Source organism: Eleutherodactylus coqui, chromosome 7, assembly GCF_035609145.1.
Source record: "Eleutherodactylus coqui strain aEleCoq1 chromosome 7, aEleCoq1.hap1, whole genome shotgun sequence".
Taxonomy (NCBI): Eukaryota; Metazoa; Chordata; class Amphibia; order Anura; family Eleutherodactylidae; genus Eleutherodactylus; species Eleutherodactylus coqui.
In genome coordinates, this window is record NC_089843.1 from 13,118,614 (window position 1) to 13,146,458 (window position 27,845).

The 27,845-nt window shown below is 45.8% G+C and overlaps 1 long non-coding RNA gene across 2 annotated transcripts; it reads left to right on the top strand.

Annotated features, from left to right (window-relative positions):
• On the top strand, positions 1-25,617 carry LOC136572355 (uncharacterized). 2 transcript variants are annotated; one of them, XR_010785799.1, is made up of 4 exons: positions 1-175; positions 655-734; positions 23,374-23,629; positions 25,449-25,617. It is a non-coding gene; the product is annotated as an uncharacterized lncRNA (long non-coding RNA). The 2 variants fall into 2 exon arrangements; XR_010785798.1 differs by lacking the exons at positions 1-175; positions 655-734 and having other exon boundaries at positions 23,172-23,629.
• The last annotated feature ends 2,228 nt before the right edge of the window (positions 25,618-27,845 follow it).

Consider the following 27,845-nt stretch of genomic DNA (forward strand, 5'->3'; position numbering starts at 1 on the left):
GATTGGACATGGAGTATATATGTCACATATACTGACTGCACTTTTACAGTACCGGAGGCTCAGTGAACCAAAGAATGTACTAATGTGAGCAATGAATAAATGTCATGCATGGATTGACCTGGAAGAACACAAGGAGAAATCCAAAAACAAGAAAAACAAGTTCAAGACCGAAGATGTAGAAAGATATACAGAATGTTTTTTATTAATCCATTTAAAAATGTGAACCAAAAATACGTGGATCAGCTTCTCATTATGGAGGAAGATAAGTCAGATTTTTGTGATGCATCTCAGACTCCAGTCCTTCCTCATCACATGCGTTGTAAGAGACCAAACCGGTCATGGCGCAATATCTACCGCTCCCGGGAGCATTACCAGCCATGTGATAAATGACATCCTGGTTTATATTCTGTCTTTAGGGATCAGGTTTCAAGTGAGAAAATTCACATTCTTTCTCTGTTTAGAAGTTTCCTGTGACCCCCCCCCCCCCCCCCCAGGTCTAGTAACCCTTTCAATTCCACAAATAGAGAAACTTCTGCATGTTTGTATTGCACAATAGTCTATGTGCTGTGAATGTGACGCCAGCCATATTGTTCGTGTTGCTGCATTATCAGTATCTTTCCTTTATCTCTGTGCCTTTTCTTATTCTTTGTTTAGGGTACAATGGGGTCATCATAACTCGGTTCCAGCACGGGATTTCTCTTATCAGGGCGAAGGCCCCGTTTTACAACATGCAGGTATTAAGATTCTGGTAGGGTGAGATATTTATGTATACTTTTCTTTGTTGTCCCATGATCCATGGCCCCAGCTTGGGTTTTACTGGAAACCTTTGTTGTAATTTCTTGTTTCATAATGATTTGCTGTTGCTATGCTGATTCAGCAGGACGTCCCGAGCAGTGTTCTGCAAATGGCAGCAGCTCCTGATCAACCTGCTGCCCATCTAGTCACAACACCATGTGAGCCAGCATGATTCCGTTATCGCACTTGGCTCTGTGGTATGACTAGTGGTGGGAGTCTTGCAGGGGCTCCAGGCTTATAACAGGACTCCATTGCTACAGAAGAACAGTCTCTTGTTCTGCTAGTAACTTGAGGCAGCAGTGTCCAAAGACCATTACCTTATACAACGAGAGGCCGGACGGTCCTAGATAATAGACGGTATAGTCTCCTGTTATATGGCTGCTCCAATATCAGTCTATGGGCAGTGTAGCTGGTACACCAAGGAACCGCAAATATGTTTGCCTCGTGAGGGCCGACAGAGAGTGTCAAGTATTGCCAGCGCCGCGCTGCAGAGACGCTGCCGGAGATGTCATAGGCTGCTTCTTAGTATAATAAGTGACAACCAAAGAAAAAGGCTCCTGAGGCAAACTTCCCATGGTGAGTGTGATAGCGGGCTGGGAATCACGGTTTGATATCGCGCTCATTAACATGCGATTTGCCCGCATTTTATATCCAAACCACCCCACATCGATTCAGGTAAATAACGATCCTCCGGCGTGGCTGAGAGCCGCTGCAGAGGGTCGCAGAGGGCCTTCCATTGTTTTACTTGCACCTAGCACATAGTGTGATGCTGGCGCTGGCCCCATCGAATATAATGGGCGATGCGATGCGAGGGCACGCACAAAGAAAGGACATGCTGTGAATGGTTTCCCGCAATCACTCTTGTGTATAACCCTTTTCAAAAGAATGGGGCTCATATTCATGTGAGATTTCTATCCTATGAAGGGACGGCTGTCACTTTATTGGCTTAGTGTTGAAATTTTATTGTTTTTTTGGTTGTCAGAACCCCCTCGCCAGAACATGTGTGCTCCGGCAACGCTTCCGCACTGTTACACATCCATTAGCTATATGTGAAATTGTGACCCTTAATTTTCGCACCGCTGATGGGTTCAGGGCACATCTTTGTTTTATTGGGTTCTCTGTCTCGGGATTCCTCAGATGGCAAGTGCAAACATTATTTGGCTTTATCTACATGGGTGCATGGCTTTTACTGAACCTCTGGAGCTGGAACTTTTTTTTTTCCTGTGATGTATCTCTGGCGGCTGCGGGTCGGTATTACACTGATATGAAAGCACTGCGACCGCACACAGAACAAATCTTTTGTAGGAGAAATATCCGAAAACCTCTCTTAGCTGCAGTCCCTCTGAGGAAAGATGTTGCGTCTTTCCTTCCCGTTCGCACCTGCACACGGTTCTTCCATAATGCCCTATAACAGTCTTAGTTTGTACCAAGTAATTCATTTAAAGGGGCTGTCCGGCCGTAGCAAGTACATGTATGCACTTCTGTATGGCCCTTACAAAGTACTTTTTTAATATACTATGCGTTTTGTAAATGAGCCATACAGAAGTTATATACTTACCTGAACAATCCCCCCCCCCCCCCGCCCCCTTATTCTTACCATTGCGTCGTCCTTGGTTACGACAAATTCTTCTATGTCTTCTTTTCTTGTCGCACAGACACACTAGCGCTTGTCAGCTTCTTGGGAACGCGCATCTAATTCTTTGTGCATGCGCAGTTCATTTAAAAGTCTGTGCTGAAGCTGATCTTGACAGCAGCATCCACTGGCTGACTGTCCTCAGCTGAAGGGTAAGTATTAGGGGTCACTGTTACTACTAGGGGCAGTATCGATGGGTACTATTACTAGTCCTGCCGGGATGGGTGGTGTCACTATAAGTACTGGTGCAACTATTGGGCGTCACTATTACTTTTGGGGCAACTATTGGGCGTCCCTATTACTAATAGGGCAACTAATAGCAGTCACTATTACTGCTGGGGCAACTATTGGGCATCACTATTTGTGCTGGAGCAACTATTGGGGTCATTATTTGTGCTGGGGAAACTATTAGGAGTCACTATTACTGCTGGGGCAACTATTGGGGGTCACTATTACGGCTGGAGCAATTATTGGGGGTCACTATTTGTGCTGGGGCAACTATTGGGGGTCACTATTACTGCTGGGGCAATTATCAGGGATTTTATTGCCCCATATGCCCATCCCAACCAGGCCCCCGTAATTACCCCTGTCTTCGGAAAAAAACACAGTTTGCATTATTACTTTTATCTAAGATTCAGGGAAGGACAAAAAGGGTGCGGAGTGTATGGGGGAGGGGGGGATTATTTTTAGGGAGTCAATTTTTTTTCCCGCACAAGTGAGCAATGGGTCCTGGAGTTTATTCAGTTGTGCCCTGCAACCAATGGATGTTCCCGCCATTTTAGGCCTAGTCATGTGTCCTATAAGTAGATTAGGGCCACAAGGGGTATGTTTCTGAGCACGGGACAAATGGGGGTATCCATTTTGGGGTGAACATCTTCATTCATTTGTCTGCTGTACAAAAACACCTGTTTTTAAATTGACCCAATTGCCAAAAAAATGAAAATCGTAATTTTTTCCTTCTGCTTTGCTTAGATTTATTCTAATACTGTGGGGTCAAAATATGCCGTACATCCCTAGATGAATTCATTAAGGGGTCTAGTTTTCAAAGCGGGGTTCTTTATCGTTTTGGCCGCTCAATGGCTCTACAATTAGGCAGTGGGGCCTGGAATTAGTTCAGTTATACCCTGAAATCCAACGGGTGCTCCTTCCATTATAGGCCTAACCATGTGTCCTGTAAGAAGATTAGGGCCACTATGGGTATGTTTCTGAATACAGCACAAACAGGGGGATCCATTTTGGGGTGCAAGTCTTCATTCATGTGTGCTGCACAAAAGAAACAGTTTTTAAATTGACACAATTGCCCAAAAAATGAAAATTGTAATTTTTTTCTACTGCTTTGCTTAGATTTATTAAAAAATTGTAGGGTAAAAATTCTCAGTAGACACCTATATGAATTTGTTAAGGAGTCTAGTTTTCAAAATGGGGTCATTTGTGGGGGTTCTCTATTGCTTTGGCCGCTCCAGGGCTCTACAAGTGGGCAATGAGGCTTAAATCACCTTCAAGCAAAATGACTGTTCTGAAAGCCACCGACTACTCCTTTCATTTTGGGCCCCCTTTGTGCATCCAGACAGAAGATTAGGGCCACAATGGGTATATTTGTGAACACCGGACGAACGGGGGTATCCATTTTGGGTTGCACGTCTTCATTCATATATGTGCTGTACAAAAAAAAACTGTTTTAAAAATGACAGAATTGCCAAAAAAACGAAACTCATAATGTTTTACTTCTGCTTTACTTAAATTCATTCAAAAACTGTGGGACCAGAATACACAGTACACCCCTAGATGAATTCGTTAGGGGGTCTAGTTTTCAAAATGGGATCATTTGTGGAGGTTCTCTATGGTTTTAGCTGCTCAAGGGGTCTACAAGTGGGCAATGGGGCCTAAATCGCCTTCATGCTAATTTCTGTGCTGAAAGCCACCGACTACTCATTTTGGGCCCCGTTGTGCATCCAGACATAATATTAGGGCCACAATGGGTATAGTTCTAAACAGGAGTATCCATTTTGGGGTGTCAATCCTCATTTTCATGTGCACTATAGGAAAAAAATATGTCTTTAAAATGACATATTTACAAAAATATAAAATGTTATTTTTTTCTCCTCTAAATTGCATTAATTGACTCAGTGAATACATTAAGGGGTGTAGTTTTTAAAATGGGGCCATTTGTGGGGGTATCTATCATTCTGACTCCTATGAGCCTTTACAATCTTGGCTTGGTGCAGGAAAACAAAGTGTTTCTCAAAATGCTAATAATCAATGTTATATTTGTACGTCTTCTAAATGGTTAAAAAAAAAAACCACAAGTTTTTCAAATGTGCATCCAGAATAAAGTAAGCAGATGGAAGTTTGGAAATTTATGTCTCAGCAAAGATTTTTACAGTATATTTGCACATATTTGAGATATTATAGTTGAAAATGTGAAAAAAATGACAATTCTTTCAAAATTTTCCTAATATTGGCACTTTTAATAAAAATACACAAGTTCTAATGGTCTATTTTTACCACCTAAATGAAGTACAATATCTGGCGAAAAAACAATGTCAGAATCACTGGGACATGTCAAAGCCTTTACAGAGTTATGATATGTTAAGTGACACATGTCAAATTTTCAAAATTTGGCTCCATCACTAAGGCGCAAACAGGCTTCGTCACAGTCTGATTTGCCATTAGGGAGTCGGGAAGGAATTTTTTCCCCAAAAGGGCTAATTGGCTTCTGCTCTTGGGGTTTTTTGCCTTCATCTGGATCAACAACACAGGAAGATAGACAGGCTGGACTAGATGGACATTGTCTTCATTCGGCCTTACATACTATGTTACGAAGGGATTAAGGGTCACTATTTGTGTTGGAGCAACTATTGGGGGTCATTATTTGTGCTGGGGCAAATATTGAGAGTCACGATTACTGCTGGGGCACCAATTGGGGGTCACTTACTGCTGGGGCAATTATTGGGGGTCACTTTTGTGCTGGGGCAAGTATTGGGGGTCAATATTACTGCTGGGGCAACTATCACGTGATACTGTTTGCCAAGATGATATGTGACATACCACACAGGATCTGCTTAGATACAACAGCTCAGCAGATATATCACCCATGATCAGCTTAGATACAACTACTGAGCAGATGTATCTAAGCCGCTCCTGTATGATACTGTTGTGCAGATGTATCTAAGCCAATCATGTGTGATACATCTGCAGAGCTGCTGTATCACACATACAATTAACTAATACGGTAGACAGTCTCTCCTGGCACCGCCCCCTCTATGTTCACTGTACAGCAGGAGAACATCCGGTGCTGTATAGTGAACTTAGAGTGGGCGGGAGCTGGGCGGGGCCAAGAGAGACTGATGATTAGTTCAATGGAGGTGGGCAGGATGTGGATGGGAGCTGTGCAAGGCCCAGAGAGGCTGCCTTTTCATGTCAATGTGTCCTGCTGTCATGGGGAGCGTTAACACATGTGTGCTGTGTATTACAATGCTTAGGAAAGGAAAGCATTATTATGTCCCCCTGCGTGGCGGACCCCCCTTTATGGGCGTTTGTATTATCTGAGCTAATACATAGATTTCATATTTTGAATGTAGTATTTTTTTAAAGTTTTTAGAAACTCTCAGTGATTGGAGTTTGATGGGAGAATTTCTTGGTACCTTCAGTGCTTCACATACTTATAGCGCTCATCCATATGGCTCCCCCCAGAGCAGCACAGCCTTATATCTCTATCTGCTTACCACCCTACCCATACTCCCTGCTCTGCTAATGACCTAATTCTAAGTTCCTCCTTCATCCAAACATAGATACCATGGATATCATCTGGTGACCAGCTCATACAACTCTTTAGCTTATTGGTGGGGGTCTACCATCTGGGACCCCTGCCAATCAGCTGACCACCAAGACTCTGTTTGAATGTATGGAGCTGCTGTGTTGCTGGAAACTCACAGTTGTATTGCCTCTGCAATGGGCAAGAATTGCACTCTGGCAAAGACCAATTAACTCCCATGACAAAACTCTGTCTGCCATGCCGGGTCACAGCGGAGAGAATAGAGCTGTTTGTTTTTGGAAATACAGCAGCTCAGTACACTCACACAGCAGCTTACCGATCCTGGCTGGCGGACCCTCAGGATCAACTATTGATGATAGGCCATCATTAGTTGCAGAGTTGGACAACTCCTTTAAGATATAGAGAGCAGCAGAAATTTCCGGATTGGATGGATGCTGTTAGTGTAATTGCTCTGTTCAATATACTGTGGGTGCCATATGAGGTGTGGTGGGTACGAGCTCAGAAAGAACAACAAAAGGAACATCAAGGCAAAGTGTTGCAAATGCTGACTCTGTTTTAATTTTGGCGGGAAAAATCTTATACGGTAACTCAAACAAAGGAAGGTATGACAATCGAATATATTAAAACATATTGTGTGCTTATAAGTTATTCTCATGGCGAGTGTTCATGAGGTAACTTTAGACAGAAAAAGGGAAGGAGATTACCCCATTTCTCCAAAAATAAGACTTTTATTAATTTTTGCTCATAAAGATTTCCCTTTTTTACATGTATTGCTGCCTGGGCACTATTTAGATTGACTTTTTCTTTAATTGTAAGCAGGGCTGAATTTTGGGGTAGGGCTTATATTTCAAGCATCCTCAAAAATCCTGAAAATTCATTTTGCATCCTCAAAAATCCTGGAAAATCATGCTTATTTTCAGGGAAACAGGGTAGCAGACACGCTCAGTTGGGTCTTGCCACATGACAATTAAGATTTGGTTTAAACTGGTTATAGTGCAAACAATGGGCGGTTTCTGTCTTTGGCCATTCTGCTAACTCAATTATTCTAATGCCAGTCTTTGTCTTCTTGAAGACTCTTTGCTGCTGTCTTGTGCTGATAAGAATTCGATTTTCATGTTTATGTAAACAATATATTGCTCTCTCATTGTATATGGCGGACGCTCGCTGACATAAGCAGATTTAGACTGAAACAAACCTTTTAATATATAAAAATATAGTAGCAGAAAGATAATGCTAAATGATAGCAAATAACGAAATCTGCTGATAGTCCACCCAATCAGGGCTATGTGCAGAGAAAGCAGAAGAGGCACAACACTGAACCTCAGGGATTCCCTACTAACATGCTAATGAGAAAAAAGAGGACCTCAAGCCAGGAAATCCTCTCACACCATTATGTGCCGCTCATTCGGATCCCCTCCGCTGGTCTTCCCCTAATCACCAAAGTTCCTCCAACTAGCTCAGCTGCAGTCGGCCTCATGCCTTTAGCAACGATTGCCTCACTTAGTTGTGTTAAATATAGAATATCTCCTCGGTGTGAAGTATTAATGCTACCAACTTTTCCAGGATAAAGAGGACCACCTGTCAGAAGAGTCTACGGTAGGTTCAGACATCAACTTACCATAGGAACCGCTAGGCCAACCTTTGCTTTGAATTAGTGGCTCACATCGGTTGGTGAATACCAAGAATCATAGTAACACAGTAACATAGTTTGTAAGGCCGAATGAAGACAATGTCCATCTAGTCCAGCCTGTCTATCCTCCTGTGTTGATCCAGAGGAAGGCAAAAAACCCCAAGAGCAGAAGCCAATTAGCCCTTTTGGGGAAAAAATTCCTTCCCGACTCCCTAATGGCAATCAGACTGTTTCCTGGATCAACCCCTAATAGTTCCTACCTGCCTGTATACCAGGATTAACAAATAACCTTAGATTTATATCCTATAATATCCTTCCTCTCCAGAAAGACATCAAGTCCCCTTTTAAACTCCTCTATGGATTTTGCCATCACTACGTCCTCAGGCAGAGAGTTCCACAGTCCGCTTCCCAAAGTCATAGCCACGCTTCATCGTGTCAAAGTGCGAAGACCACATCTCTGGGGATAACATTACCTTCTTATTATAGGAGTGGCACACTCTTGGATTGTTTACTCCTGGCACCAGCCTTGACCTCCAAATGGTGCAGGCTCATCAGCGTTGAGACAGTGGGACACTCTTTTTGACAGTCGGCTCTGTCAGGCCACTTTCACATGGCCAAGAAAATTGTGTGAGATTTGTGCGTTGCGAGACGCACGAATGAGTCCCATTCTTTAGAGAGGAATCATATACATGAGGCATGTTCTAATTTTTCGTGTTCCTCGGAGCACATTGCCCTTTCTTTTCCATAGGACAGGAAAACACATTGCACAGCGTGTGATATGCCTGCAGGAATTTGACACACTCCCTTCTGCTCTCGCTAACATCACCCTGCCCCCCCCCCCTCCCCTTCACCGTTAGCACGCTGCACCGTCTATTAATCAAGACCGGCACTCAAGGCGCAAAACATTAAAAAAATAGTTTCAAAGATTAAAGCAGTAAGATTATGCACGACCGCTCGCTTCCAGTTCGCTGTTCTGTAATAAAAGCCTTTAGGGGAGATTCCAGCCGGGACACAGAGGTGATGCAGACTCGGTGCCCCCTACTGGTGCTGTACCTTCCGCTCTTCCTCAGACTGTGGTAGAGGTTTTAGGCTACCTTCCCAGGGGAAGTGCAATATAATGTTGTGAATCCTGCCTCCATATCACGCTCGCCCTGCATGTGAGAACAGCCTCACAATCGCTTCGGGGATGCAAGGATCCTCTGCCGCAGCGGTCACAGGCGCGTCAGGATCGCAGAGTTTCTCGCATTGCTTTCAATGGAACCGCCGGCCCCATTGAAATATATAGGCGCTGTGACGCGAGATCATACAGCAAGATAGAGCATGCGGCGATTTGTTTCCCGTATCACATCGCGGTGCCATGCAGGAAAACATCGCTGATGTGTATGACCCCAATCAGAAGAACAGGGTTCATATTTGTGCGTCTTGAATGCACAATTTTCTCGGCCGTGTGAAGCCGGCATCATGTTGTTTTGGACAGCTTTTGCTCAGAGCAGTTTGCTGATACATTGCGCATGTCACGTGACGTCTCATTCGCAGCCCCTCCTGTAAAGGCCACAATCCAGCACACATCATGAAGTATCTGCGGTATCTCAACTTTATGCAAAGTCATTGTTAATGTGCAAAACACAAGAGTAAAAGCAGGCAGAAAATGTTGCTTGTGCCTGCTGCAGCGAGGGGAGGGAATGCAGCTCTGGAGCGTAGCATCATTGTCTTGTTAATAAAGCTGAGGTTGAACTCCTTGTGATGGGCGTCCCGTGGAGCGGCGCTCACAAACCATGTAAGCAAGGTTTTAGAAAAAGTGCTACTTGGCCGCAAGACTTTTCCGATAATACTGCAGCTTTACCATGAATTTGCGCAGTCATTAGTGTGACTACTTGGAGGAACTGCATTCTTAGGCGCTTTCACACGGAATATTCTGCGATACTTTGTGGAGTGTTCCACTAGGCGGAAATATCCGCTTCCGAATCTACATTTAGATGCGCATTTTGACAAAGGGATATACCATAATGTCTTGTGGAATGTCCTGATGTGTGAATACATCCGTAAGGTTCTTTCACACTGGCGACTGCGATAGCGCCGCGCAAAAATAGCGACAATATCGCATACATATTCTCGCATTGTATTGCTGCCGCTTGCGATTTTCTCATGCGATAGACGACAATAGGACTTTATAATGTTAGAATCGCATGAACACGGCAAGTTCGCGCGTGTTGCGCTGCGATAAATCGGAGGCTCCGTAGGGATACACGGTGAGAAAAATTAAAAAGAAAAAAATGCAAAACGAAGAAGGATCGGGCAGGCGATAATTTCCAAATCTTGCAACATCGCAGGAAACATCGCAATTGGGAATAAAGTCATTAAGAGTCATGGACTTCATAAATCGGCATTTTCTCGCACTCTTTCATTGTTCCAAAATTGCACGATTTTCTCACAAGTGTGAAGGCGGCGCTGGGGCTTCTACCCACTGGTGGTTTTTTAACACTGCGATATCGCTGCTTTTTTCTTTTCAATGGGACTTTCTAATGTTAAAATCGCATCCCACAAAAATCGTAAGTTTGCGCTTCTGCAATTTTATCATTAGAAAATCTCATTTAAAAATCACAGCGATAACGAAGCGTTAAAAAAGCGTTAGTGGGTAAAAGCACTTAGACTAACCTCCCCACGCGCGAGCACGGTGTGGGGCCGTGGATCCCGCCCCATATCGCGATCACCACCATATGAGCGAGCCGCCAAGTAAGTTAGGTACGTCGGCTGGGCTGACAGCCAGTGTATACTGTGGGCTGCCTGCATGTGGGATCCAGTGAGCCCGATTGGGCTGACAGCCGGTGTATACTGCGAGCCGCCCGCATGTGGGATGCGGTGAGCCCGATTGGGCTGACAGCCGGTGTATACTGCGAGCCGCCCGCATGTGGGATGCGGTGAGCCCGATTGGGCTGACAGCCGGTGTATACTGCGAGCCGCCCGCATGTGGGATGCGGTGAGCCCGATTGGGCTGACAGCCGGTGTATACTGCGAGCCGCCCGCATGTGGGATGCGGTGAGCCCGATTGGGCTGACAGCCGGTGTATACTGCGAGCTGCCTGCATGTGGGATGCGGTGAGCCCTATCCCACATGCTGGTGTTACATGAAAGGCATCCTCTGAAACTAAGTTGGTCTATTGCATAATATCGGGAGGCGCTGACCCCACATTTCCCACACATATGCCTTTTTTTCAGAGCTGTTCAGCTCTTTAACCCCTTAAGGACCAGACACTTTTTAGGGATTTTACTGTACAATTTTTTTTCTTCAGCTACCCAAATCCTTTTTACTGCATTTCCCCCCGGTGACATGTAGGGCTAGATTTTAAATATCTTTTTTACTGACTTTTTTAGTTTTATTGCAGTAAAAAGCAAGAAAAAAAAGTTTAACATTAAGGGCGCCCACCCACTGGCGTTTTTTTTTCTTTGCGTTTTGCGTTTTTTCTCAAGAGCAATTAGTTTTGAATGTGTTCCTGTCCACTGGCGTTTTTTTTTTCGGTCCGTTGCGTTTTTTAACATAGGAACTGTCAGTTGCATATGTGTCCTTATTTTTCTCGTAATGCACCCATGAATGTCAATGGAAATGGCGCGAAAAAGCCGCGAAAACGCCGCAAAAAACGCCGCCAAAAACGCGCCAAAAACGCGCCGAAAGCGCTGCATTTTTCACGCACGGAAATGGCAAACGCCAGTGGGTGGGCGCCCTTATAGTTGTTTTTTTTCCCAGTTAGTAAGTTTATGCTAAATAAAGTAGGGAGCGGGTTCCTCGTTTTGTTTTGGACATTTTGATGTATAATACGTTTCGCATTGCGTTTGGGTTGGCGTCGGCTTTGGGTCACTTTTTTATGCCTAGATTTTTATTATATTCTGTAATTTTTTAGTTTTTCCTGTAACTATTCTTTTTACCATCTCTGTGCCCCATGATGTCATACAAGACCTCAGGGGAGAAGTGCACGGTGGACGCGCGTTTAGACGCAACAATGATCGCTCAAACGATTGCTTTTTAGCGCTGTTTGAGCGATCGTCGCTCAGTGTAAATGGGCCTTTAGAGGTGAGCTTCGTAGCCACGCCTGGCCAATCATTTAAAGGTGCGTTTCCTGCGTGTCTAAGATTCCTTCATCTGAATGTTTCTATAGGAAACCTATTCTGCGCAGAAACGACGCCGTGTGAACGAGCGCTAACAGCACCTTCAAGGCTGCAAAGGTTGTCTGGGGGTAAAAGTTCTCGCAGTTTCCTGGTTTGCTCATCCATACTGTTACATCAACAAGGCATGGGAAACCATTAACGATCTGATTACTTGCGAGATTTCACGGTGCGCCATTCTCCTGATCGATGTTGCTGGATATCATTAGGGCCCTTGGCGGGGAAGGAAACATTTAGTTCCATTGCTTCAGAAGGCCGATTCCACCTCCCAAAGACTTGGCAACAAAATTGGTTTTGTCTTTAGTGATAAGAAGCCGTCCAGGAATCCCCGTCTGTCCGGATCTTGTGATCGCCGAGTGTTGTAGCGACGGAGTAGATGTCGCCATTAATCCACAGATAGGCCTGTGTACAAAGACAGAGATGACCATAGCGCAGGTAAGTGTGCTTTCCTAGCGCCGTTCCTTAATCCCTCTTCCACAAGGGCTACAACTCATGTGATTTTCTCGTGATGCCGCAGTGCTACACATCGCTGTATCCAGGCTTTCCAATGGATTCCTTCACATTAGCGCTGTTTTGTAGCCTGCGACACTGCGAGAATACAAGATCGTGGCGCGCTCTGTATAGCCGCGATTTGTGATATTTTGTAGCCATGTTTCCCTGTGGAACCTTCCTTTAGTTGCATCACGTGTTTTTTGCGCGGTGTGATGCAACGTTTACAATAGGAAATCCTGCTGTCAAAGTCCTAAAATAAGCCCTATCTATATAAAAACAATCCCTCCCCCTATCAGGCGCCGTCTGCTCCGCCGCATGTCTTCTCTGCAGGTCCCCGGCAGACTTGCTTGTAGTTTTCCCTAAGCGCTTCCAGGTCAGGGGTTCACAATCCCTGCTTTTCCAAAAGCTGGCTGTGATTGGTTCTCAAGCGTTGCGGCTCAGCCAATCAGAGACAGCGCTATTTGCCTGTGTATTCCATTTCTATGAATAGTAGCATGGTTGTTTGTTTTTTGTGCACGCAAAAGAGCATGACTTGCATGTGTAAAAAAAAAAAAAGTACAATAAAACACGCAGAGGCGAGCGCAAAAATGCAACACCCATTGTGCGAATTCGCTACGGAAATGTCAGCTGAAAGGATGAAATCTGCGGCTGATCCGCAACAAAAGCATCAGAATTCTGCACGTGACTTTTACCGATTGACAAGACTAAATCTGCTGGCGGATGCGCGCCGAAAACTGCGTCATAATCGCCCAGAGAAGGAAGGGAGTGCATTATGTAACCGCCGCGGCGCCCAAAATGGAAAAAAATACAAAAAACATGGCGAACATGGCTCGTTTTGCCAATCCGGCTTTACAAAAAGCAGAATAGAAAGCGATCAAAACGTTGGAGGGATAAACAAACAATATTACTAAAAGGTAGAAGCAGAATAGAGCTCACCCCGCAACAAAAACAACCCCCCTAGAGCTCCGTCCACGGAAAACCAATGCGGCGGCTCTGCGAACGCGGCGACACGAAAGCAAATCAAGCCGATGGAGAAATGTAGAACGTTCCGGCTCAAGGAACGCGACGATGAAAAAAAAGGAAAACCGAGTTGTCATTAAGGGGTTAACAGGCTCGGTCACTGAGGGGTTAAGTCATTCGGGGGTCGGGGTAATAACCGAACTGCCAGAAGGACCAGCAGGTTATTCCCGCTGCCCGCGCCTTCAGCTACGTCTTGTGACATAACAGGAAATATTGGCACACGGGCAGAATAAAAAAAAAAACGCTCGCCGTCACGCGGATTCACTGCGGCAAGCCACGGAATACTAAGAAAGCAGCCCCGCCCCCTCTTCCTGTGTCAGTAGACATGTTTGTGTTGCTTCACTAAGAATTCCCTGCACTGACACATTGTAACAACCCCTCAGCTGTGAGAAGCATCGGGCTGTATTTACACAGGGGGGAGGATTGCATGACGTTTGTGCGACGCACAGGACTAATGGGCTTGTTTCCGCAGGCGCTGGTCCAAGCCGCAGAGAATGCGGTCATTGTTAGTGGCGGGCGAGATTAAAAAAAAAATGGCATTGAACTCCCACGCACCGCCACGGGATCGCCTCCCAAAAACGCATCGCACCCTCGGAGAGTTTAGGCTGTATTTACGCAGGCGAGCGCGGTATCGGGCTCGCCTGTAAAATTGTGACGTTCTGTGCAGGTGTGACGCGATTTACGAGAAGCTCCGCTCCCGTGGCGCCGCTGATCACGCAGGCGTCGCGCCTGAAGGAATTAAAAAAAAATAATAATAATAATAAACAATCAAAAAAATGTAATCGGCCATAAGAAATAACGGACGGCTTTCTATAGAATTCCATAAAAGTAGGACATGCGGCCATTTCTCCGTCTCTCCACTAGGAGAAAATCCGTATCTGTGGTAAGACCCAATGAGAGCCATCATTTGTGCGTCTCCGAGCGTACAAGACATTCGCTGTAAACTCGCCCACTTGAGACCCTCCTGAGGAACAGGAGCCAATGATCTCACGGGCTCATTCTCACGTGCGCAATTCACTCATGTGAAAGACTTTTTGTGCCCAAAGTCCCCACAGGAGCCGGAGGGGGGGGGGGGGGGCGGGGCGCGTAAATGAGCACCTGACGGCTGCGCACAAAATACTTGTGACATAGCGGGAAATCCGAAACGCCACGGACTAACCAGGCTGCACAGCCTTTTAAGTGATGACGCGGGTGATGCGAATGATCCCCAGCAGCACAAAGTACAGTGAAAAGTGCCAAATGTCTGCAATATTGCGACCTTCAGAGCGCAAAAAGTCACGCGGTTGCGAGTGTGTCTGCACTTACGCTTGTATGAAGGAGCCCCAGGACCGGCCTCACATGGGCACAAGCATATTTAAGTGCACATTTGCGCAATGGGCGCTTTTGTACGTGTCTGTACACATTTTACTGTACTTCTTTGCACGCCGGCTTTGCGTATTTGCGTACACAGAAAAACGAACAAGCGCGCACCCTTGGATTACAACGACCAATTACTTTAATACGGGCTAATTGGTGCAAATTGTAGACCAAAAACTCGCGACGTGTTTGTTTTGTGGACTGAATTATGTGCGCAAAAAGCGTACATGTAGCCGCACTCATTGACAGCAATTGGTTCCGTTCGCAGCGTAGCGCGCAGACATTTTGCATGCGTAATACACAGCTCTAACGTGTTTGTGTGAATAAGCCCCAATGCGTGGGGCACATACCCTAGGGCTCACTCACACGGGCGCATGTTTATACAGAATCCGCGTGCTTTCTGCCTCTTAAAACGAAGTCAAAACCCGTGTCCGTCCGCCGCAGTTATTGCCGCGGATTTATCCTGGTCAATGAGCAAAATTGGCGTGCGAATTTCACTGAGTTTCTGCTCTTTTTCGCGCAGAAGCAACACTTCCTCACGTGGAAAATGAGTTATCTGCCTCGGAATGCCGCATGCCTCGTGCCCACGAACGTATCGGTAGAGCCTGCAGCGTTTTACCAATGTCCGTAAGCACGACCTCTGCCCGCAGAGACCACGAATGGCTGTGGATGTACCGCACAAGGCCGCGCGGACCACCGACACGGATAAGCTCAGTGCCACTTGGGACTTTTTTCCTTTAACTTCCCCTTTCTGCTTCATAGCGGGATCACGTATGACAACGTATGACGACACTCCTCACACACAGACGGCGCAGCGTACATAGCCTGCAGCCATGGCTGGGGATCACGCAGAGGCATGCGGCACGTTGCGATTTATTGCTCTTGCGTTTCTGGCCCGTGGCAGCTACATGAGTCGAGAAGGAAAAACCTTTAAATCTCGTTTAGCAGCTTTTTCCAGACACAACAATCTACTGTGACTAATAGGGGTGCATTAAAATAAGCCCCACGACCCAACTAGAGACGTTACGGAAAATCAAAGGCTTTGACATTTTTGATGCATGCAAATGAAAACGCAAGATTGGGTGTGAGTGAGGGCTGGCCTCTGATTGGTCAGGCTGTGACCAATTAGAGGCAGCTCATTCAGCAGGCGGGGATTTTAAATCCCCGGCTGCTGAATACTACTCACAGCTGTTCAGAGCAGTTCAGGAGAACTGCAGCCTGCCGCGCTGAACTCCGTCTGCCGGCACCAGGTGAGTATATATGTTTTTTTTATTTTTACACATTTCTGGATGAATTGCAGGGAAGGGCTTATATATTTAACCCCTTTCCGACAATTCATCCTGCGATCGCCGGCAGCCCATTGCATTCAGTGGAGTCGGCTGTATTGCCGGTTCCATTGAATTCAATGGGCAAACATCGTTCTTCTCTGTCACAGCTGTTACAGCTGTGGCAGAGAAGAAGGATTTGTCTTCTATATGTTCTCAATGGGGTTGGTGCTGCTGCCGCCGGCCCCATTGAGCGCATATAGAAAAGATTTCTCAGGGAAGAAAGTTAAAGTAACCCGAACATCCGAACATCGTGTGGTGTTCGTTACGAATAACGAACATCCCGAACACCCTAATATTCGCCCGAGCATCAAGCTCGGACGAGTACGTTCGCTCATCTCTACTCATTACCAATCATAATGATGGTGTGTGTTAAAAAGCACTGTTAAGCGTGTGGCTTGACAACCTCCATATTAGCCTTTTACGCCCCACTTCTACACGACCCAACCTAAACAACCAATGACCGTGAATCAGCCAACCCAAATAACCAATCATCGGGAATGAGTAAATCCAAACAACCAATCAGGTTGTGAATGGTGTGGATTTGGGGAGTAATATGGATATGTCTCCTGGACTGCTATCTATGGTGGCCTATCTTCAAAGCCTCCGGATGCCGTATTAACCCACTGGGACCCTGTGATCACAATATAACATTCCAATGGGTGACGGTATAGTGTACTGTAGGATGACCCCGGGCACATGACATACGCTGAGGAGCTTGGAGGGCAAGATGCTGGCTTGTCACGGCGGCACTTACAATGCTCCCTCCCAGAGGGATGTATGTAGCCAATACCAGGGCAGCGCTGGGCCTCTTCCGGACACCCCTGACATGGGGATGCCCAATAAACGTTTGGACCGGAAAAGGGGTCTTCACAGGTGACGCCCCCGTTTCACTCCCCACTGGCATGAACATCGGCAAGGAAATAAATGAACCACAGACAGGAGTATAGTACCTCAGGTCCCCAGGAACAGTCAGGGCCTGGAATAAACTTTACTTGAAACTTTAGCGATACAAGGCACAAATGACAAGCTTGAATAGTTCAGGAATTAGAGAAACTAGAGTACCTCCACACGGCAGACCCAGACTTCAGGCCGCTTGTACATGACTATATAAAGACCTGTACCTCCACTCAGCAGGACTCAGACATCAGGATGCTTGAGTGTGAACAATGACTGTAGAGGACCTCCACCAGGCGGTCCCAAACTTCAGGATGCTTGAGAGTGAACAATGACTGTAGAGGACCTCCACCAGGCGGTCCCAAACTTCAGGATGCTTGAGTGTGAACAATGACTGTAGAGGACCTCCACCAGGCGGTCCCAAACTTCAGGATGCTTGAGTGTGAACAATGACTGTAGAGCACCTCCACCAGGCGGTCCCAAACTTCAGGATGCTTGAGTGTGAACAATGACTGTAGAGGACCTCCACCAGGCGGTCCCAAACTTCAGGATGCTTGAGTGTGAACAATGACTGTAGAGGACCTCCACCAGGCGGTCCCAGACTTCAGGACGCACAGGCGTGACAAACAAATAATTGAGTACCTCTGCACTAGGCCTGACAGACTGTACTTGTTCTCTCTGCTCTCTCTCTCTCTCTCTCTCTGGGGCTCACTTACACTTCATGCAGATTCTTGCCCTTGGCAAACCTCTCCTCTTCTTCCATCTTCAATACATAAGGGCTTAAGGTGCCCCTATGTGCCTCTGTGTTTTTTAGCAGCTCTAGAATATGGACAACCACAACTACTACTCTTTCCCACTCTCAAGCACTCACATTTATTGCCCCTCTCATACCATGAGACAGGATAGAATGGATACATTTACCAGACAGTAATATTTTGCAGACATTAACCCATCACACACTGCAGCTGTGCAATACACATACCAGAATGGCAAGACAGTTTTTGCACAGCACATCTACATAAGACATTACATGTATGACATTACGGAGGGGGCCAGGAAAGCATGTACTGGGCCACTACAATGGAGGAAGCCCCCTCCCATTGTCAGTCTTTTACATGCCACTGTGTCATTGACCATAACATGTAAAGGGTTAAATAACGGGGGTCCATTTCTTGCTGTTAAGGCAAGTGCCAGGCTGACATCAGACTGCCATTGGTAGACCCGTGCCAGGCTTCTGATACAGCCCCTTGATGACTAATGTAATAAGGTGTATGGCTGGTCGTTAAGGGGTTAAATATTTGCCCCTTGACTTTCAGCTAATATAATATTGCGCTGTTTTATGCCAACAAGAAAAAAGGCAAAAACCACAAAGAAAAATGCCACAAAAAAGCAAAGTGTGTGAAACCAAATTTGTTGCAGACATTTCTGTGACCGTCCCATTCATCTGCTGCGACTCATAGAAACGCGTCCCCGACTGCAGAAACCGCCCTGTGCCTATATACGGATGGACTGCGGAGTCAGAGGAAATCCATTGCACGTGAATGCACCCTAAGGCCGGCTTCACGCAGGTGTCAAAATCGTGCGAGACGCATAAATATGAACCCCATTCTTCTGATTGGGGTCATACAGACTAGAAAGGTTTTCCTGCATGGCACCGTGATGCTATGGGGGCATGTCCTACCGGTATTAGTGTATCTTGACGCCACCAGGAATTCCAGAGTCAAGATTCACAGGGGGGTGACGCCCCCTCAAAGTGATTGGCTGCTGGGCTTTTTATTCCTCAGATACTGCAAGCGCAGTAAAATTAGTCACTAAAGACATACAGGGTGTGCCACCGAGGCCTGGTGCAAGACCATACCCTGGCACCCGCACTGAAGGGATAGGACTTCAGCTGTCAGCAGGGGAGCGTCCATCAGCGACCGGCGCTGGCCCACAACGCCGAACCCCTGAAGGGAGGGAAATTTCCTTTACTTATGCTTTCGCAGAAGCATCTTTTTTTCTTCCCACCTGTCAGCGGGGGAGCGGGCGTCACGGATCACTGACGTGGCCGCTGTCACCTATCAAAACAATGGGTTCTGCCTGCTCCACATTGCGCACGCAAACACGCTGGTGTGAGTCCGCCCGAACACAGATTTTGGTGCAGATTTTGATCTGGATTTCAGTCCATAATTTAAAGAGGTTAAATCCATGCTGAAAATCCGCCCCAATGTCACACCCCTGCGGATTCAGGCAGATTATTGTCCCCCTCGTGTGGAGAATATTTGTTACATGTTAGTTAAATGCAGCATTTATGCCACATATGAAGAAACTGTAAGAAGGTCGTCAGAGTTTAGGAAAACAAAGATACCAATTTATTGATCAAGGATTTGGAATCTACACACAGATCACAGATAATCTCAGATAATCCACCACTTATGCGTTTCCGATGCTGCGGGGCATTCATAATTGTAGCGATGATCTACAACTTCAATTCCAAAAAGTTGGGACACTGCATAAAACAGAAAAAAGTGTTTAGAAAAAAAGAAGGCCATGATTTTGAAATCTCATAAGGGACAAGGTTTAACATTGGATGCTGGAGGTGCATTAAAACGGGCCTGATTCTGTAATGTCGATCACTGCGTGGGCTCAGTAATACTTCCAGAAATCATTGTCTGTGACACACAGTTCGCTGTGCTATCCACAAATACAAGTTATAGATAGCTGCATCATGCAGAAAAGAATCCATAGAACACCACAATCCAGAAATGCCGGCCTCTTCTCTGGGCCAAAACTCATTTATAATGGACTGAGGCAACATGGAAAACTGTTCTGTGGTCAGATGAATCAGAATTTGAAATTTTTTTCGGAAGCCATGGATGTCGTGTCCTGCAGACTCCAGGGGAGAGGAACATCCAGCTTGTTATCAGTGCACAGTTCTGCATCTCTGATGGTATGAGGTTTCATTACTACCTATGACACAAGCAGCTAACACATCCTGATAGGCACTAGCAATGCTGAGCAGTATATGGAGGTCGTAGGATAACATATACTCCATCCTGACAACATCTGTTTTAGGGAAGCCCTTGCATATTTCAACAAGACAATGCTGAACCTCATATGCAGCGTCCAAGGAGCAGGCCCCAGCCTAGGAGATGGCGGGGATGAGTTTAGGCCTTGTCACGGTGGCACTACTGTCTCCCACGCAGAGGGTAATCAGGGACATGTCCAAGGGGCTGAGGGCAGGCTATTAAATGGGTAAAAACCCAACAGGGATTTGCCTGTAGTCCTTTTGTCACGGGTGACACCACCATTCCGTCCTCCACAGTGAATTCTAGACTTGTCACGGTGGCACTACTGTCTCCCACGCAGAGGGTAATCAGGGACATGTCCAAGGGGCTGAGGGCAGGCTATTAAATGGGTAAAAACCCAACAGGGATTTGCCTGTAGTCCTTTTGTCACGGGTGACACCACCATTCCGTCCTCCACAGTGAATTCTAGACTGTGGTGTATTAAAGGGTCCACACTCGCAGAGTTGTCTTTTTAAAGGCCGAATCGGGAACTGTCAGTAAAGCCATTTACCGATGCTGCGGGGCATTCATAATTGTAGCGATGATCTACAACTTCAATTCCAAAAAGTTGGGTTACTGCATAAAACAGAAATAAGTGTTTAGAAAAAAAGAAGGCCATGATTTTGAAATCTCATAAGGGACAAGGTTTAACATTGGATGCTGGAGGTGCATTAAAAACGGGCCTGATTCTGTGGTGCCGATCACTGCGTGGGCTCAGTAATACTTCCAGAAATCATTGTCTGTGACACACAGTTCGCTGTGCTATCCACAAATACAAGTTATAGATAGCTGCATCATGCAGAGAAGAAGCCATAGAACACCACAATCCAGAAACGCCGGCGTCCTCTCTGGGCCAAAACTCATTTATAATGGACTGAGGCAACATGGAAAACTGTTCTGTGGTGGGATGAATCAGAATTTAAAATTCTTGTCGGAAGCCATGGATGCCGTGTCCTGCAGACTCCAGGGGAGAGGAACATCCAGCTTGTTATCAGTGCACAGTTCTGCATCTCTGATGGTATGGGGTTTCATTACTACCTATGACACAAGCAGCTAACACACCCTGATAGGCACTAGCAATGCTGAGCAGTATATGGAGGTCGTAGGATAACATATACTCCATCCTGACAACATCTGTTTTAGGGAAGCCCTTGCATATTTCAACAAGACAATGCTGAACCTCATATGCAGCGTCCAAGGAGCAGGCCCCAGCCTAGGAGATGGCGGGGATGAGTTTAGGCCTTGTCACGGTGGCACTACTGTCTCCCACGCAGAGGGTAATCAGGGACATGTCCAAGGGGCTGAGGGCAGGCTATTAAATGGGTAAAAACCCAACAGGGATTTGCCTGTAGTCCTTTTGTCACGGGTGACACCACCATTCCGTCCTCCACAGTGAATTCTAGACTTGTCACGGTGGCACTACTGTCTCCCACGCAGAGGGTAATCAGGGACATGTCCAAGGGGCTGAGGGCAGGCTATTAAATGGGTAAAAACCCAACAGGGATTTGCCTGTAGTCCTTTTGTCACGGGTGACACCACCATTCCGTCCTCCACAGTGAATTCTAGACTGTGGTGTATTAAAGGGTCCACACTCGCAGAGTTGTCTTTTTAAAGGCCGAATCGGGAACTGTCAGTAAAGCCATTTACTGTAAGATAACTTGTAAACTTGGAACAGTCCATAACAACTTTACATTCACTGGCTAAAGACACTTATGCAGGAGGACACGTGGTGTGACAGGGAGGAAACACGGAAAAACCACTGGGATTCTCATAGGCCAAGTTATCTGTGGCACTCTATTCCCGAACATACTTCACTTCCACTCACCAACTCTCTACCAGGGCACACTCACGGCTGAAGATTGACACTCAGCGCTAAACAGTGGGTTCACGCAGTCTTGTTGTTCCTTTTACGATACTGCATAGGGACCTGATGAGATAGGCTCTGGACACACACAGCATCCTTTCTGCCTATTCCATCTTCTAGGCCCACAGACTGAAGGTGTCTGCGTGCCCACAGGCTCCTCTCAGGGCACTCTCAGTAGCGGACTGATAAAGAACACCTAAAATACCTCACTCATGCACCTTGCAAACACATTTATATGACAGGTCACATGACATACAAAAGATGCATTTCCAGACATAACCCAGACAGTAACCCATTCAGTGCTGCAGCTATGCAATACACATCATATTCACTCACATAGAACACATTGACAACACATAAGCACAAGACAACATAGACCGTTCAGAAACATCCAGAAAGTTTGGTACATTGACTTCTGTACACTACACATACTGCATCCATCACAACAGCAAATGGTCTCCTGTAGTGATGAGCGAGCATACTCGTTGAGGGCAATTGCTCGAGCGAGCATTGCCCTTAGACCTGCCTGCTCGAGAAAAAAGGTTTGGGTGCCGGCGGCGGGTAGGGAGCTGCAGGGGAGAGCGGGGAGGAATGGAGGGGAGATCTCTCTCCCCCTGCTCCCCCCTGCTGACTGTCGCAACTCACCGCTCCCTCGCGCCGACACCAGAACCTTTTCTCTCGAGCGGGCAGGTACTCGCTAAGGGCAATGCTCGCTTGAGCAATTGCCCTTAGCGAGTATGCTCGCTCATCTCTAGTCTCCTCACTTCCAGAACATTCACAGAGTATAGTAAGAAGAGGGGATATGACACAATGGTTTTGTGAGATGTGTTGCGGTTATCAATTTCTAAATGAGTTGTTTTAAAATGAAATAGAACAATGTCTCCCCCCCCCCCAATATGTTCTATATTCTACTGTGAATAAAATATGGTTAGATGAGATTTACAAATCATTGGCTTCTTTTTAACTCTAAATTTATTTACATTTTACACTATGTAAATAAACTTTTTGGGAATTACTACATACCCAACACGTATTTAAATATGACAGAACATAGAGTCACAGAATCATAGAATGGTTGAGTTGTAAGGGACCTCCAGGGTCATCGGGTCCTCCGAGGTCATCAGGACCTCCAGGGTCATCTGGTCCTCCGAGGTCATCAGGACCTCCAGGGTCATCGGGTCCTCCGAGGTCATCAGGACCTCCAGGGTCATCGGGTCCGACCCCCTGCTCAATGCAGGATTCACTAAATCGTCCCAGACAGATGTCTGTCCAGCTTCTGAACACTTCCATTGAAGGAGAACTCCCCACCTCCCGTGGCAACCTGTTCCACTCATTGACTCCCCTCACTGTCTAATATCTAATCTGTGTCTCCTCCCTTTCAGGATGTCCTTTCTGAAATGTAACCCCTGAGGAGACCATGTGCTGAGATGAACTTTCCAAAATGCCTCTCGTGGTAACAACAAGCATTTAGTATCTCCACCAAGACTTGTCTTTTTAACCTTCTGTATATCCACTAACCTTCAAGCAGCAACAGACCTATGGCGATGGGCAACAATGATGGAAATATATCAAGCCTGGCATTTCTTGTGCCAGGCTTAGGCCGCCTGCACACAAATGGATTTTGCTGCAAAATCCAAGGTGGGCATGAATTCCGCGTTATTGCTTAGCGACGGAGTGCGGAAAAAAAAAATTGAAAAAAAAAATCTATACTGCGCATGTCCGATGGTGATCCGCCGGGTCCATCTGCAGTGCAGATGAAGAACAGAAATGACAGGTACATGCGGACACCACTGCTGTCAGATTCAGATTCCGCTGCAGGCTCCTGCATGGAGAATCTGGCTCTTCTGTGTGCAGGCGGCCTCAATATGGTACCCCCAGTGTGCTGAATACATGAAGGGTTGAACCTACAAAAATGCTTCCAAACATATAAAGATATGAGCAAAACTACAATCAGAAAAACCTAAAACAAATCAATATCACAGAATATGGAAAAGTAAATATCAGTCGTTATTAGTGGCCAATTTACTGCACAACAATGTTCATAGAAATACTAGTAATTATTAAGACATTATAGTCCAAGTGTTTCTGGTAGCACATCACACACAGTAGCTGGATTACCAGACAAGACAAACACAGCTTGGCTCCTCCCACAGCAGTGACATCACCATAAGTCCTTCAGCCCACCGGATCTCTGTGGTGGTAGTAGGTCAGTGTGTTCTGCCAGGACTGCTGAGTTGTAGGAAATTATAGTAGCAGTGTTTCTGATGGCACATCACACACACACACAAGCTTGATTACCACAGAAGACAAACACAGCTTGGCTCCTCCCACAGCAGTGACATTACAGATGGCATATAGCAGAATTGGAGAAGATTCTACATCTCCAGTGTGCATGATAGTGGATACATGGGAATGCAGACAAGTGTGATAATTTTGCTTTGCTTTTATTATAATTTCATGCTTGTATAATCAGGTACACAACGCAAAGAACGCGTTTCGGCGTGATGCCTTGTTCACCTCAATTTGCATTCTGTTACTTCCTGACTTTTAAATTAAAACAATTACCTTTAATTACCTTCTACCTGACTTATTAACTCCTTCATAATATATGGTTCCATGCTAGTTCTCTTCCCTCAGAACTAGTCACTTAACCCCTTCTGTTCTGCAGATTTTAGTAATCCTCTTACAATTTAATTAAAGGGGTTGTCCCGCGGCAGCAAGTGGGTCTATACACTTCTGTATGGCCATATTAATGCACTTTGTAATGTACATTGTGCATTAATTATGAGCCATACAGAAGTTATAAAAAGTTTTTCACTTACCTGTTCCGTTGCTGGCGTCCTCGTCTCCATGGTTGCCGTCTAATTTTCACCGTCTAATGGCCAAATTAGACGCGCTTGCGCAGTCCGGGTCTTCTTCTCTTCTTAATGGGGCTCCGTGTAGCTCCGTGTAGCTCCGCCCCGTCACGTGCCGATTCCAGCCAATCAGGAGGCTGGAATCGGCAATGGACCGCACAGAAGAGCTGCGGTCCACGGAGGGAGAAGATGCCGGCGGCCATCTTCACCGGTAAGTATAGAAGTCACCGGAGCGCGGGGATTCAGGTAAGCGCTGTGCTGTTTTTTTTTTAAGTCCCTGCATCGGGTTTGTCTCGCGCCGAACGGGGGGGGGGGGGGGGGGGGGGGGGGTTGAAAAAAAAAAAAAAAACGTTTCGCGCGGGACAACCCCTTTAAATTCACTATCCTTGCATGCAAGTCTAAAGTTTCTTTCATGGTTCATACATTGTTGTACATGATATCTAATCAATAATCGCCCCATACATAATGTGATCTAATACATCGCATACAGAAACAAACAGGTAAAACAGACAAATGTATCTATAGCTCGCATATATTCATTACTATTGATATAATGTATTGTCTTATACAGTTTAATTCCATTATTACTTATTATTCCATAGAGAGACCCTTCCATTAAATCTATTGAAAACAAATCACGTTTTAGGAAACCTAGCAGAGTGACTTTCGCTACCACAGACACGGAGGACTACGCAACTGAAAAGGATTCATCTAGTTGGACAGCATCAAGTCCCGATCAATAACACAACCAAACCGCAGAAAAGACCATCAGCAACAAAAAAACAGAGAAGGTTATCCACAAGCCCGAAGATACCCAGAGAGGAGGAAAAGACACTAGGTAACCATGGTATAGTACTATCCCCATTGGTGATCACAGGTAACCAATTAAAAATCTTGGGAAAAGGGCTGAGCTTCGCACCAAAGAATAATTTTAATGTATTCGGAACTATATTGGATGTTAATCGCTTCATACGATCACTTACAATAAAGAGACCTTTTCATATAAGAAGAGAATTAGGTTATTATGATGAAAAGTATCATAACCAAGAATTTGATATGGAAAATGAATTTACAGGTAAAACAGTGAAAGAAATTATGACTATACTTGATCTAACGGAACTCGAAAAAGAAAGCATGTACACACAACAAAAACAGCAACTAAGGAAGAGATTAATTTTTAAGATCGCTAACCCCGAATTTTACCCCATTGAATCTAGAACTGATCATACGAATGATTTCCAGTTTGTGTTGGAACAAGAACTTTTGAATTTAAAAAAGAAAGAAGAATTTGCTGAGAGAAAAGAAGACAACTTAAAGGGGTTGTCCCGCGCCGAAACGGTTTTTTTTTTTTTTTAACCCCTCCCCCGTTCGGCACGAGACAACCCCGATGCAGGGGTTAAAAAAACAAACAGCACAGCGCTTACCTGAATCCCGGCGGTCCGGCGTCTTCATACTCACCTGCTGAAGATGGCCGCTGGGGTCTGCTCCCTCCGTGGACCGCAGCTCTTCTGTGCGGTCCATTGCCGATTCCAGCCTCCTGATTGGCTGGAATCGGCACGTGACAGGGCGGAGCTACACGGAGACGGCATCCTGCACGAGCGATCCCATTCATAAAAGAAGAAGACCCGGACTGCGCAAGCGCGGCTAATTTGGCCATCGGAGGCCGAAAATTAGTCGGCACCATGGAGACGAGGACGCCAGCAACGGAGCAGGTAAGTATAAAACTTTTTATAACTTCTGTATGGCTCATAATTAATGCACAATGTACATTACAAAGTGCATTAATATGGCCATACAGAAGTGTATAGACCCACTTGCTGCCGCGGGACAACCCCTTTAACATCTAGAGAAAGGAAAGAGTTAAAAGATCTAATGGTGAACATGGACATAACCATAAAAAAATCAGACAAAGGAGGAAACATTGTAATAATGGACTCTACATTCTATGCCACACAAAGAAATAACATCTTATTAAATAAGGCTATATACAAAAGAATGGATATGGATCCAACTGAAGAATGTCTGAAAGGTCTAAGAAATCTGGTATCGAGGGGTCTTAAAGGAGATGTCCCGCGCCGAAACGGTTTTTTTTTTTTTTAAACCCCCCCCCCGTTCGGCGCGAGACAACCCCGATGCAGGGGTTAAAAAAACCACCCGCACAGCGCTTACCTGAATCCCGGCGGTCCGGTGACTTCAATACTTACCGCTGAAGATGGCCGCCGGGATCTTCTACCTTCGTGGACCGCAGCTCTTCTGTGCGGTCCACTGCCGATTCCAGCCTCCTGATTGGCTGGAATCGGCACGTGACGGGGCGGAGCTACACGGAGCCGCTCTCTGGCACGAGCGGCTCCATAGAAGAAAGCAGAAGACCCGGACTGCGCAAGCGCGGCTAATTTGGCCATCGGAGGGCGAAAATTAGTCGGCACCATGGAGACGAGGACGCTAGCAACGGAGCAGGTAAGTATAAAACTTTTTATAACTTCTGTATGGCTCATAATTAATGCACGATGTACATTACAAAGTGCATTATTATGGCCATACAGAAGTGTATAGACCCACTTGCTGCCTCGGGACAACCCCTTTAATATGGGTGTATTGGAGGAAAAGGAAGCTCATTTTTTGGTTCCAGTAAATCCTACCATGGCTACCATATATAGATTGCCAAAAATTTATAAGGATATTTTTGAGGTGAACAGAATGCAAATTGAGGTGAACAAGGCATCACGCATCACGCGTTCTTTGTGTCGTGTACCTGATTATACAAGCATGAAATTATAATAAAAGCAAAGCAAAATTATCACACTTGTCCACATTCCCACGTATCCACTATCATTTACTAAGCCATAGGACCAAATGGCACAGCGGACGTGAGTATGCTTTCTTTGCACCTACAAACTGCAGACACCGCAGGCAACTAAGAAGGCGAGACTATTTTTGTTTATTGCAACTCCAGTGTGCATGGATGTAACTGCATACAATAACTGTTTACTCCACCACTG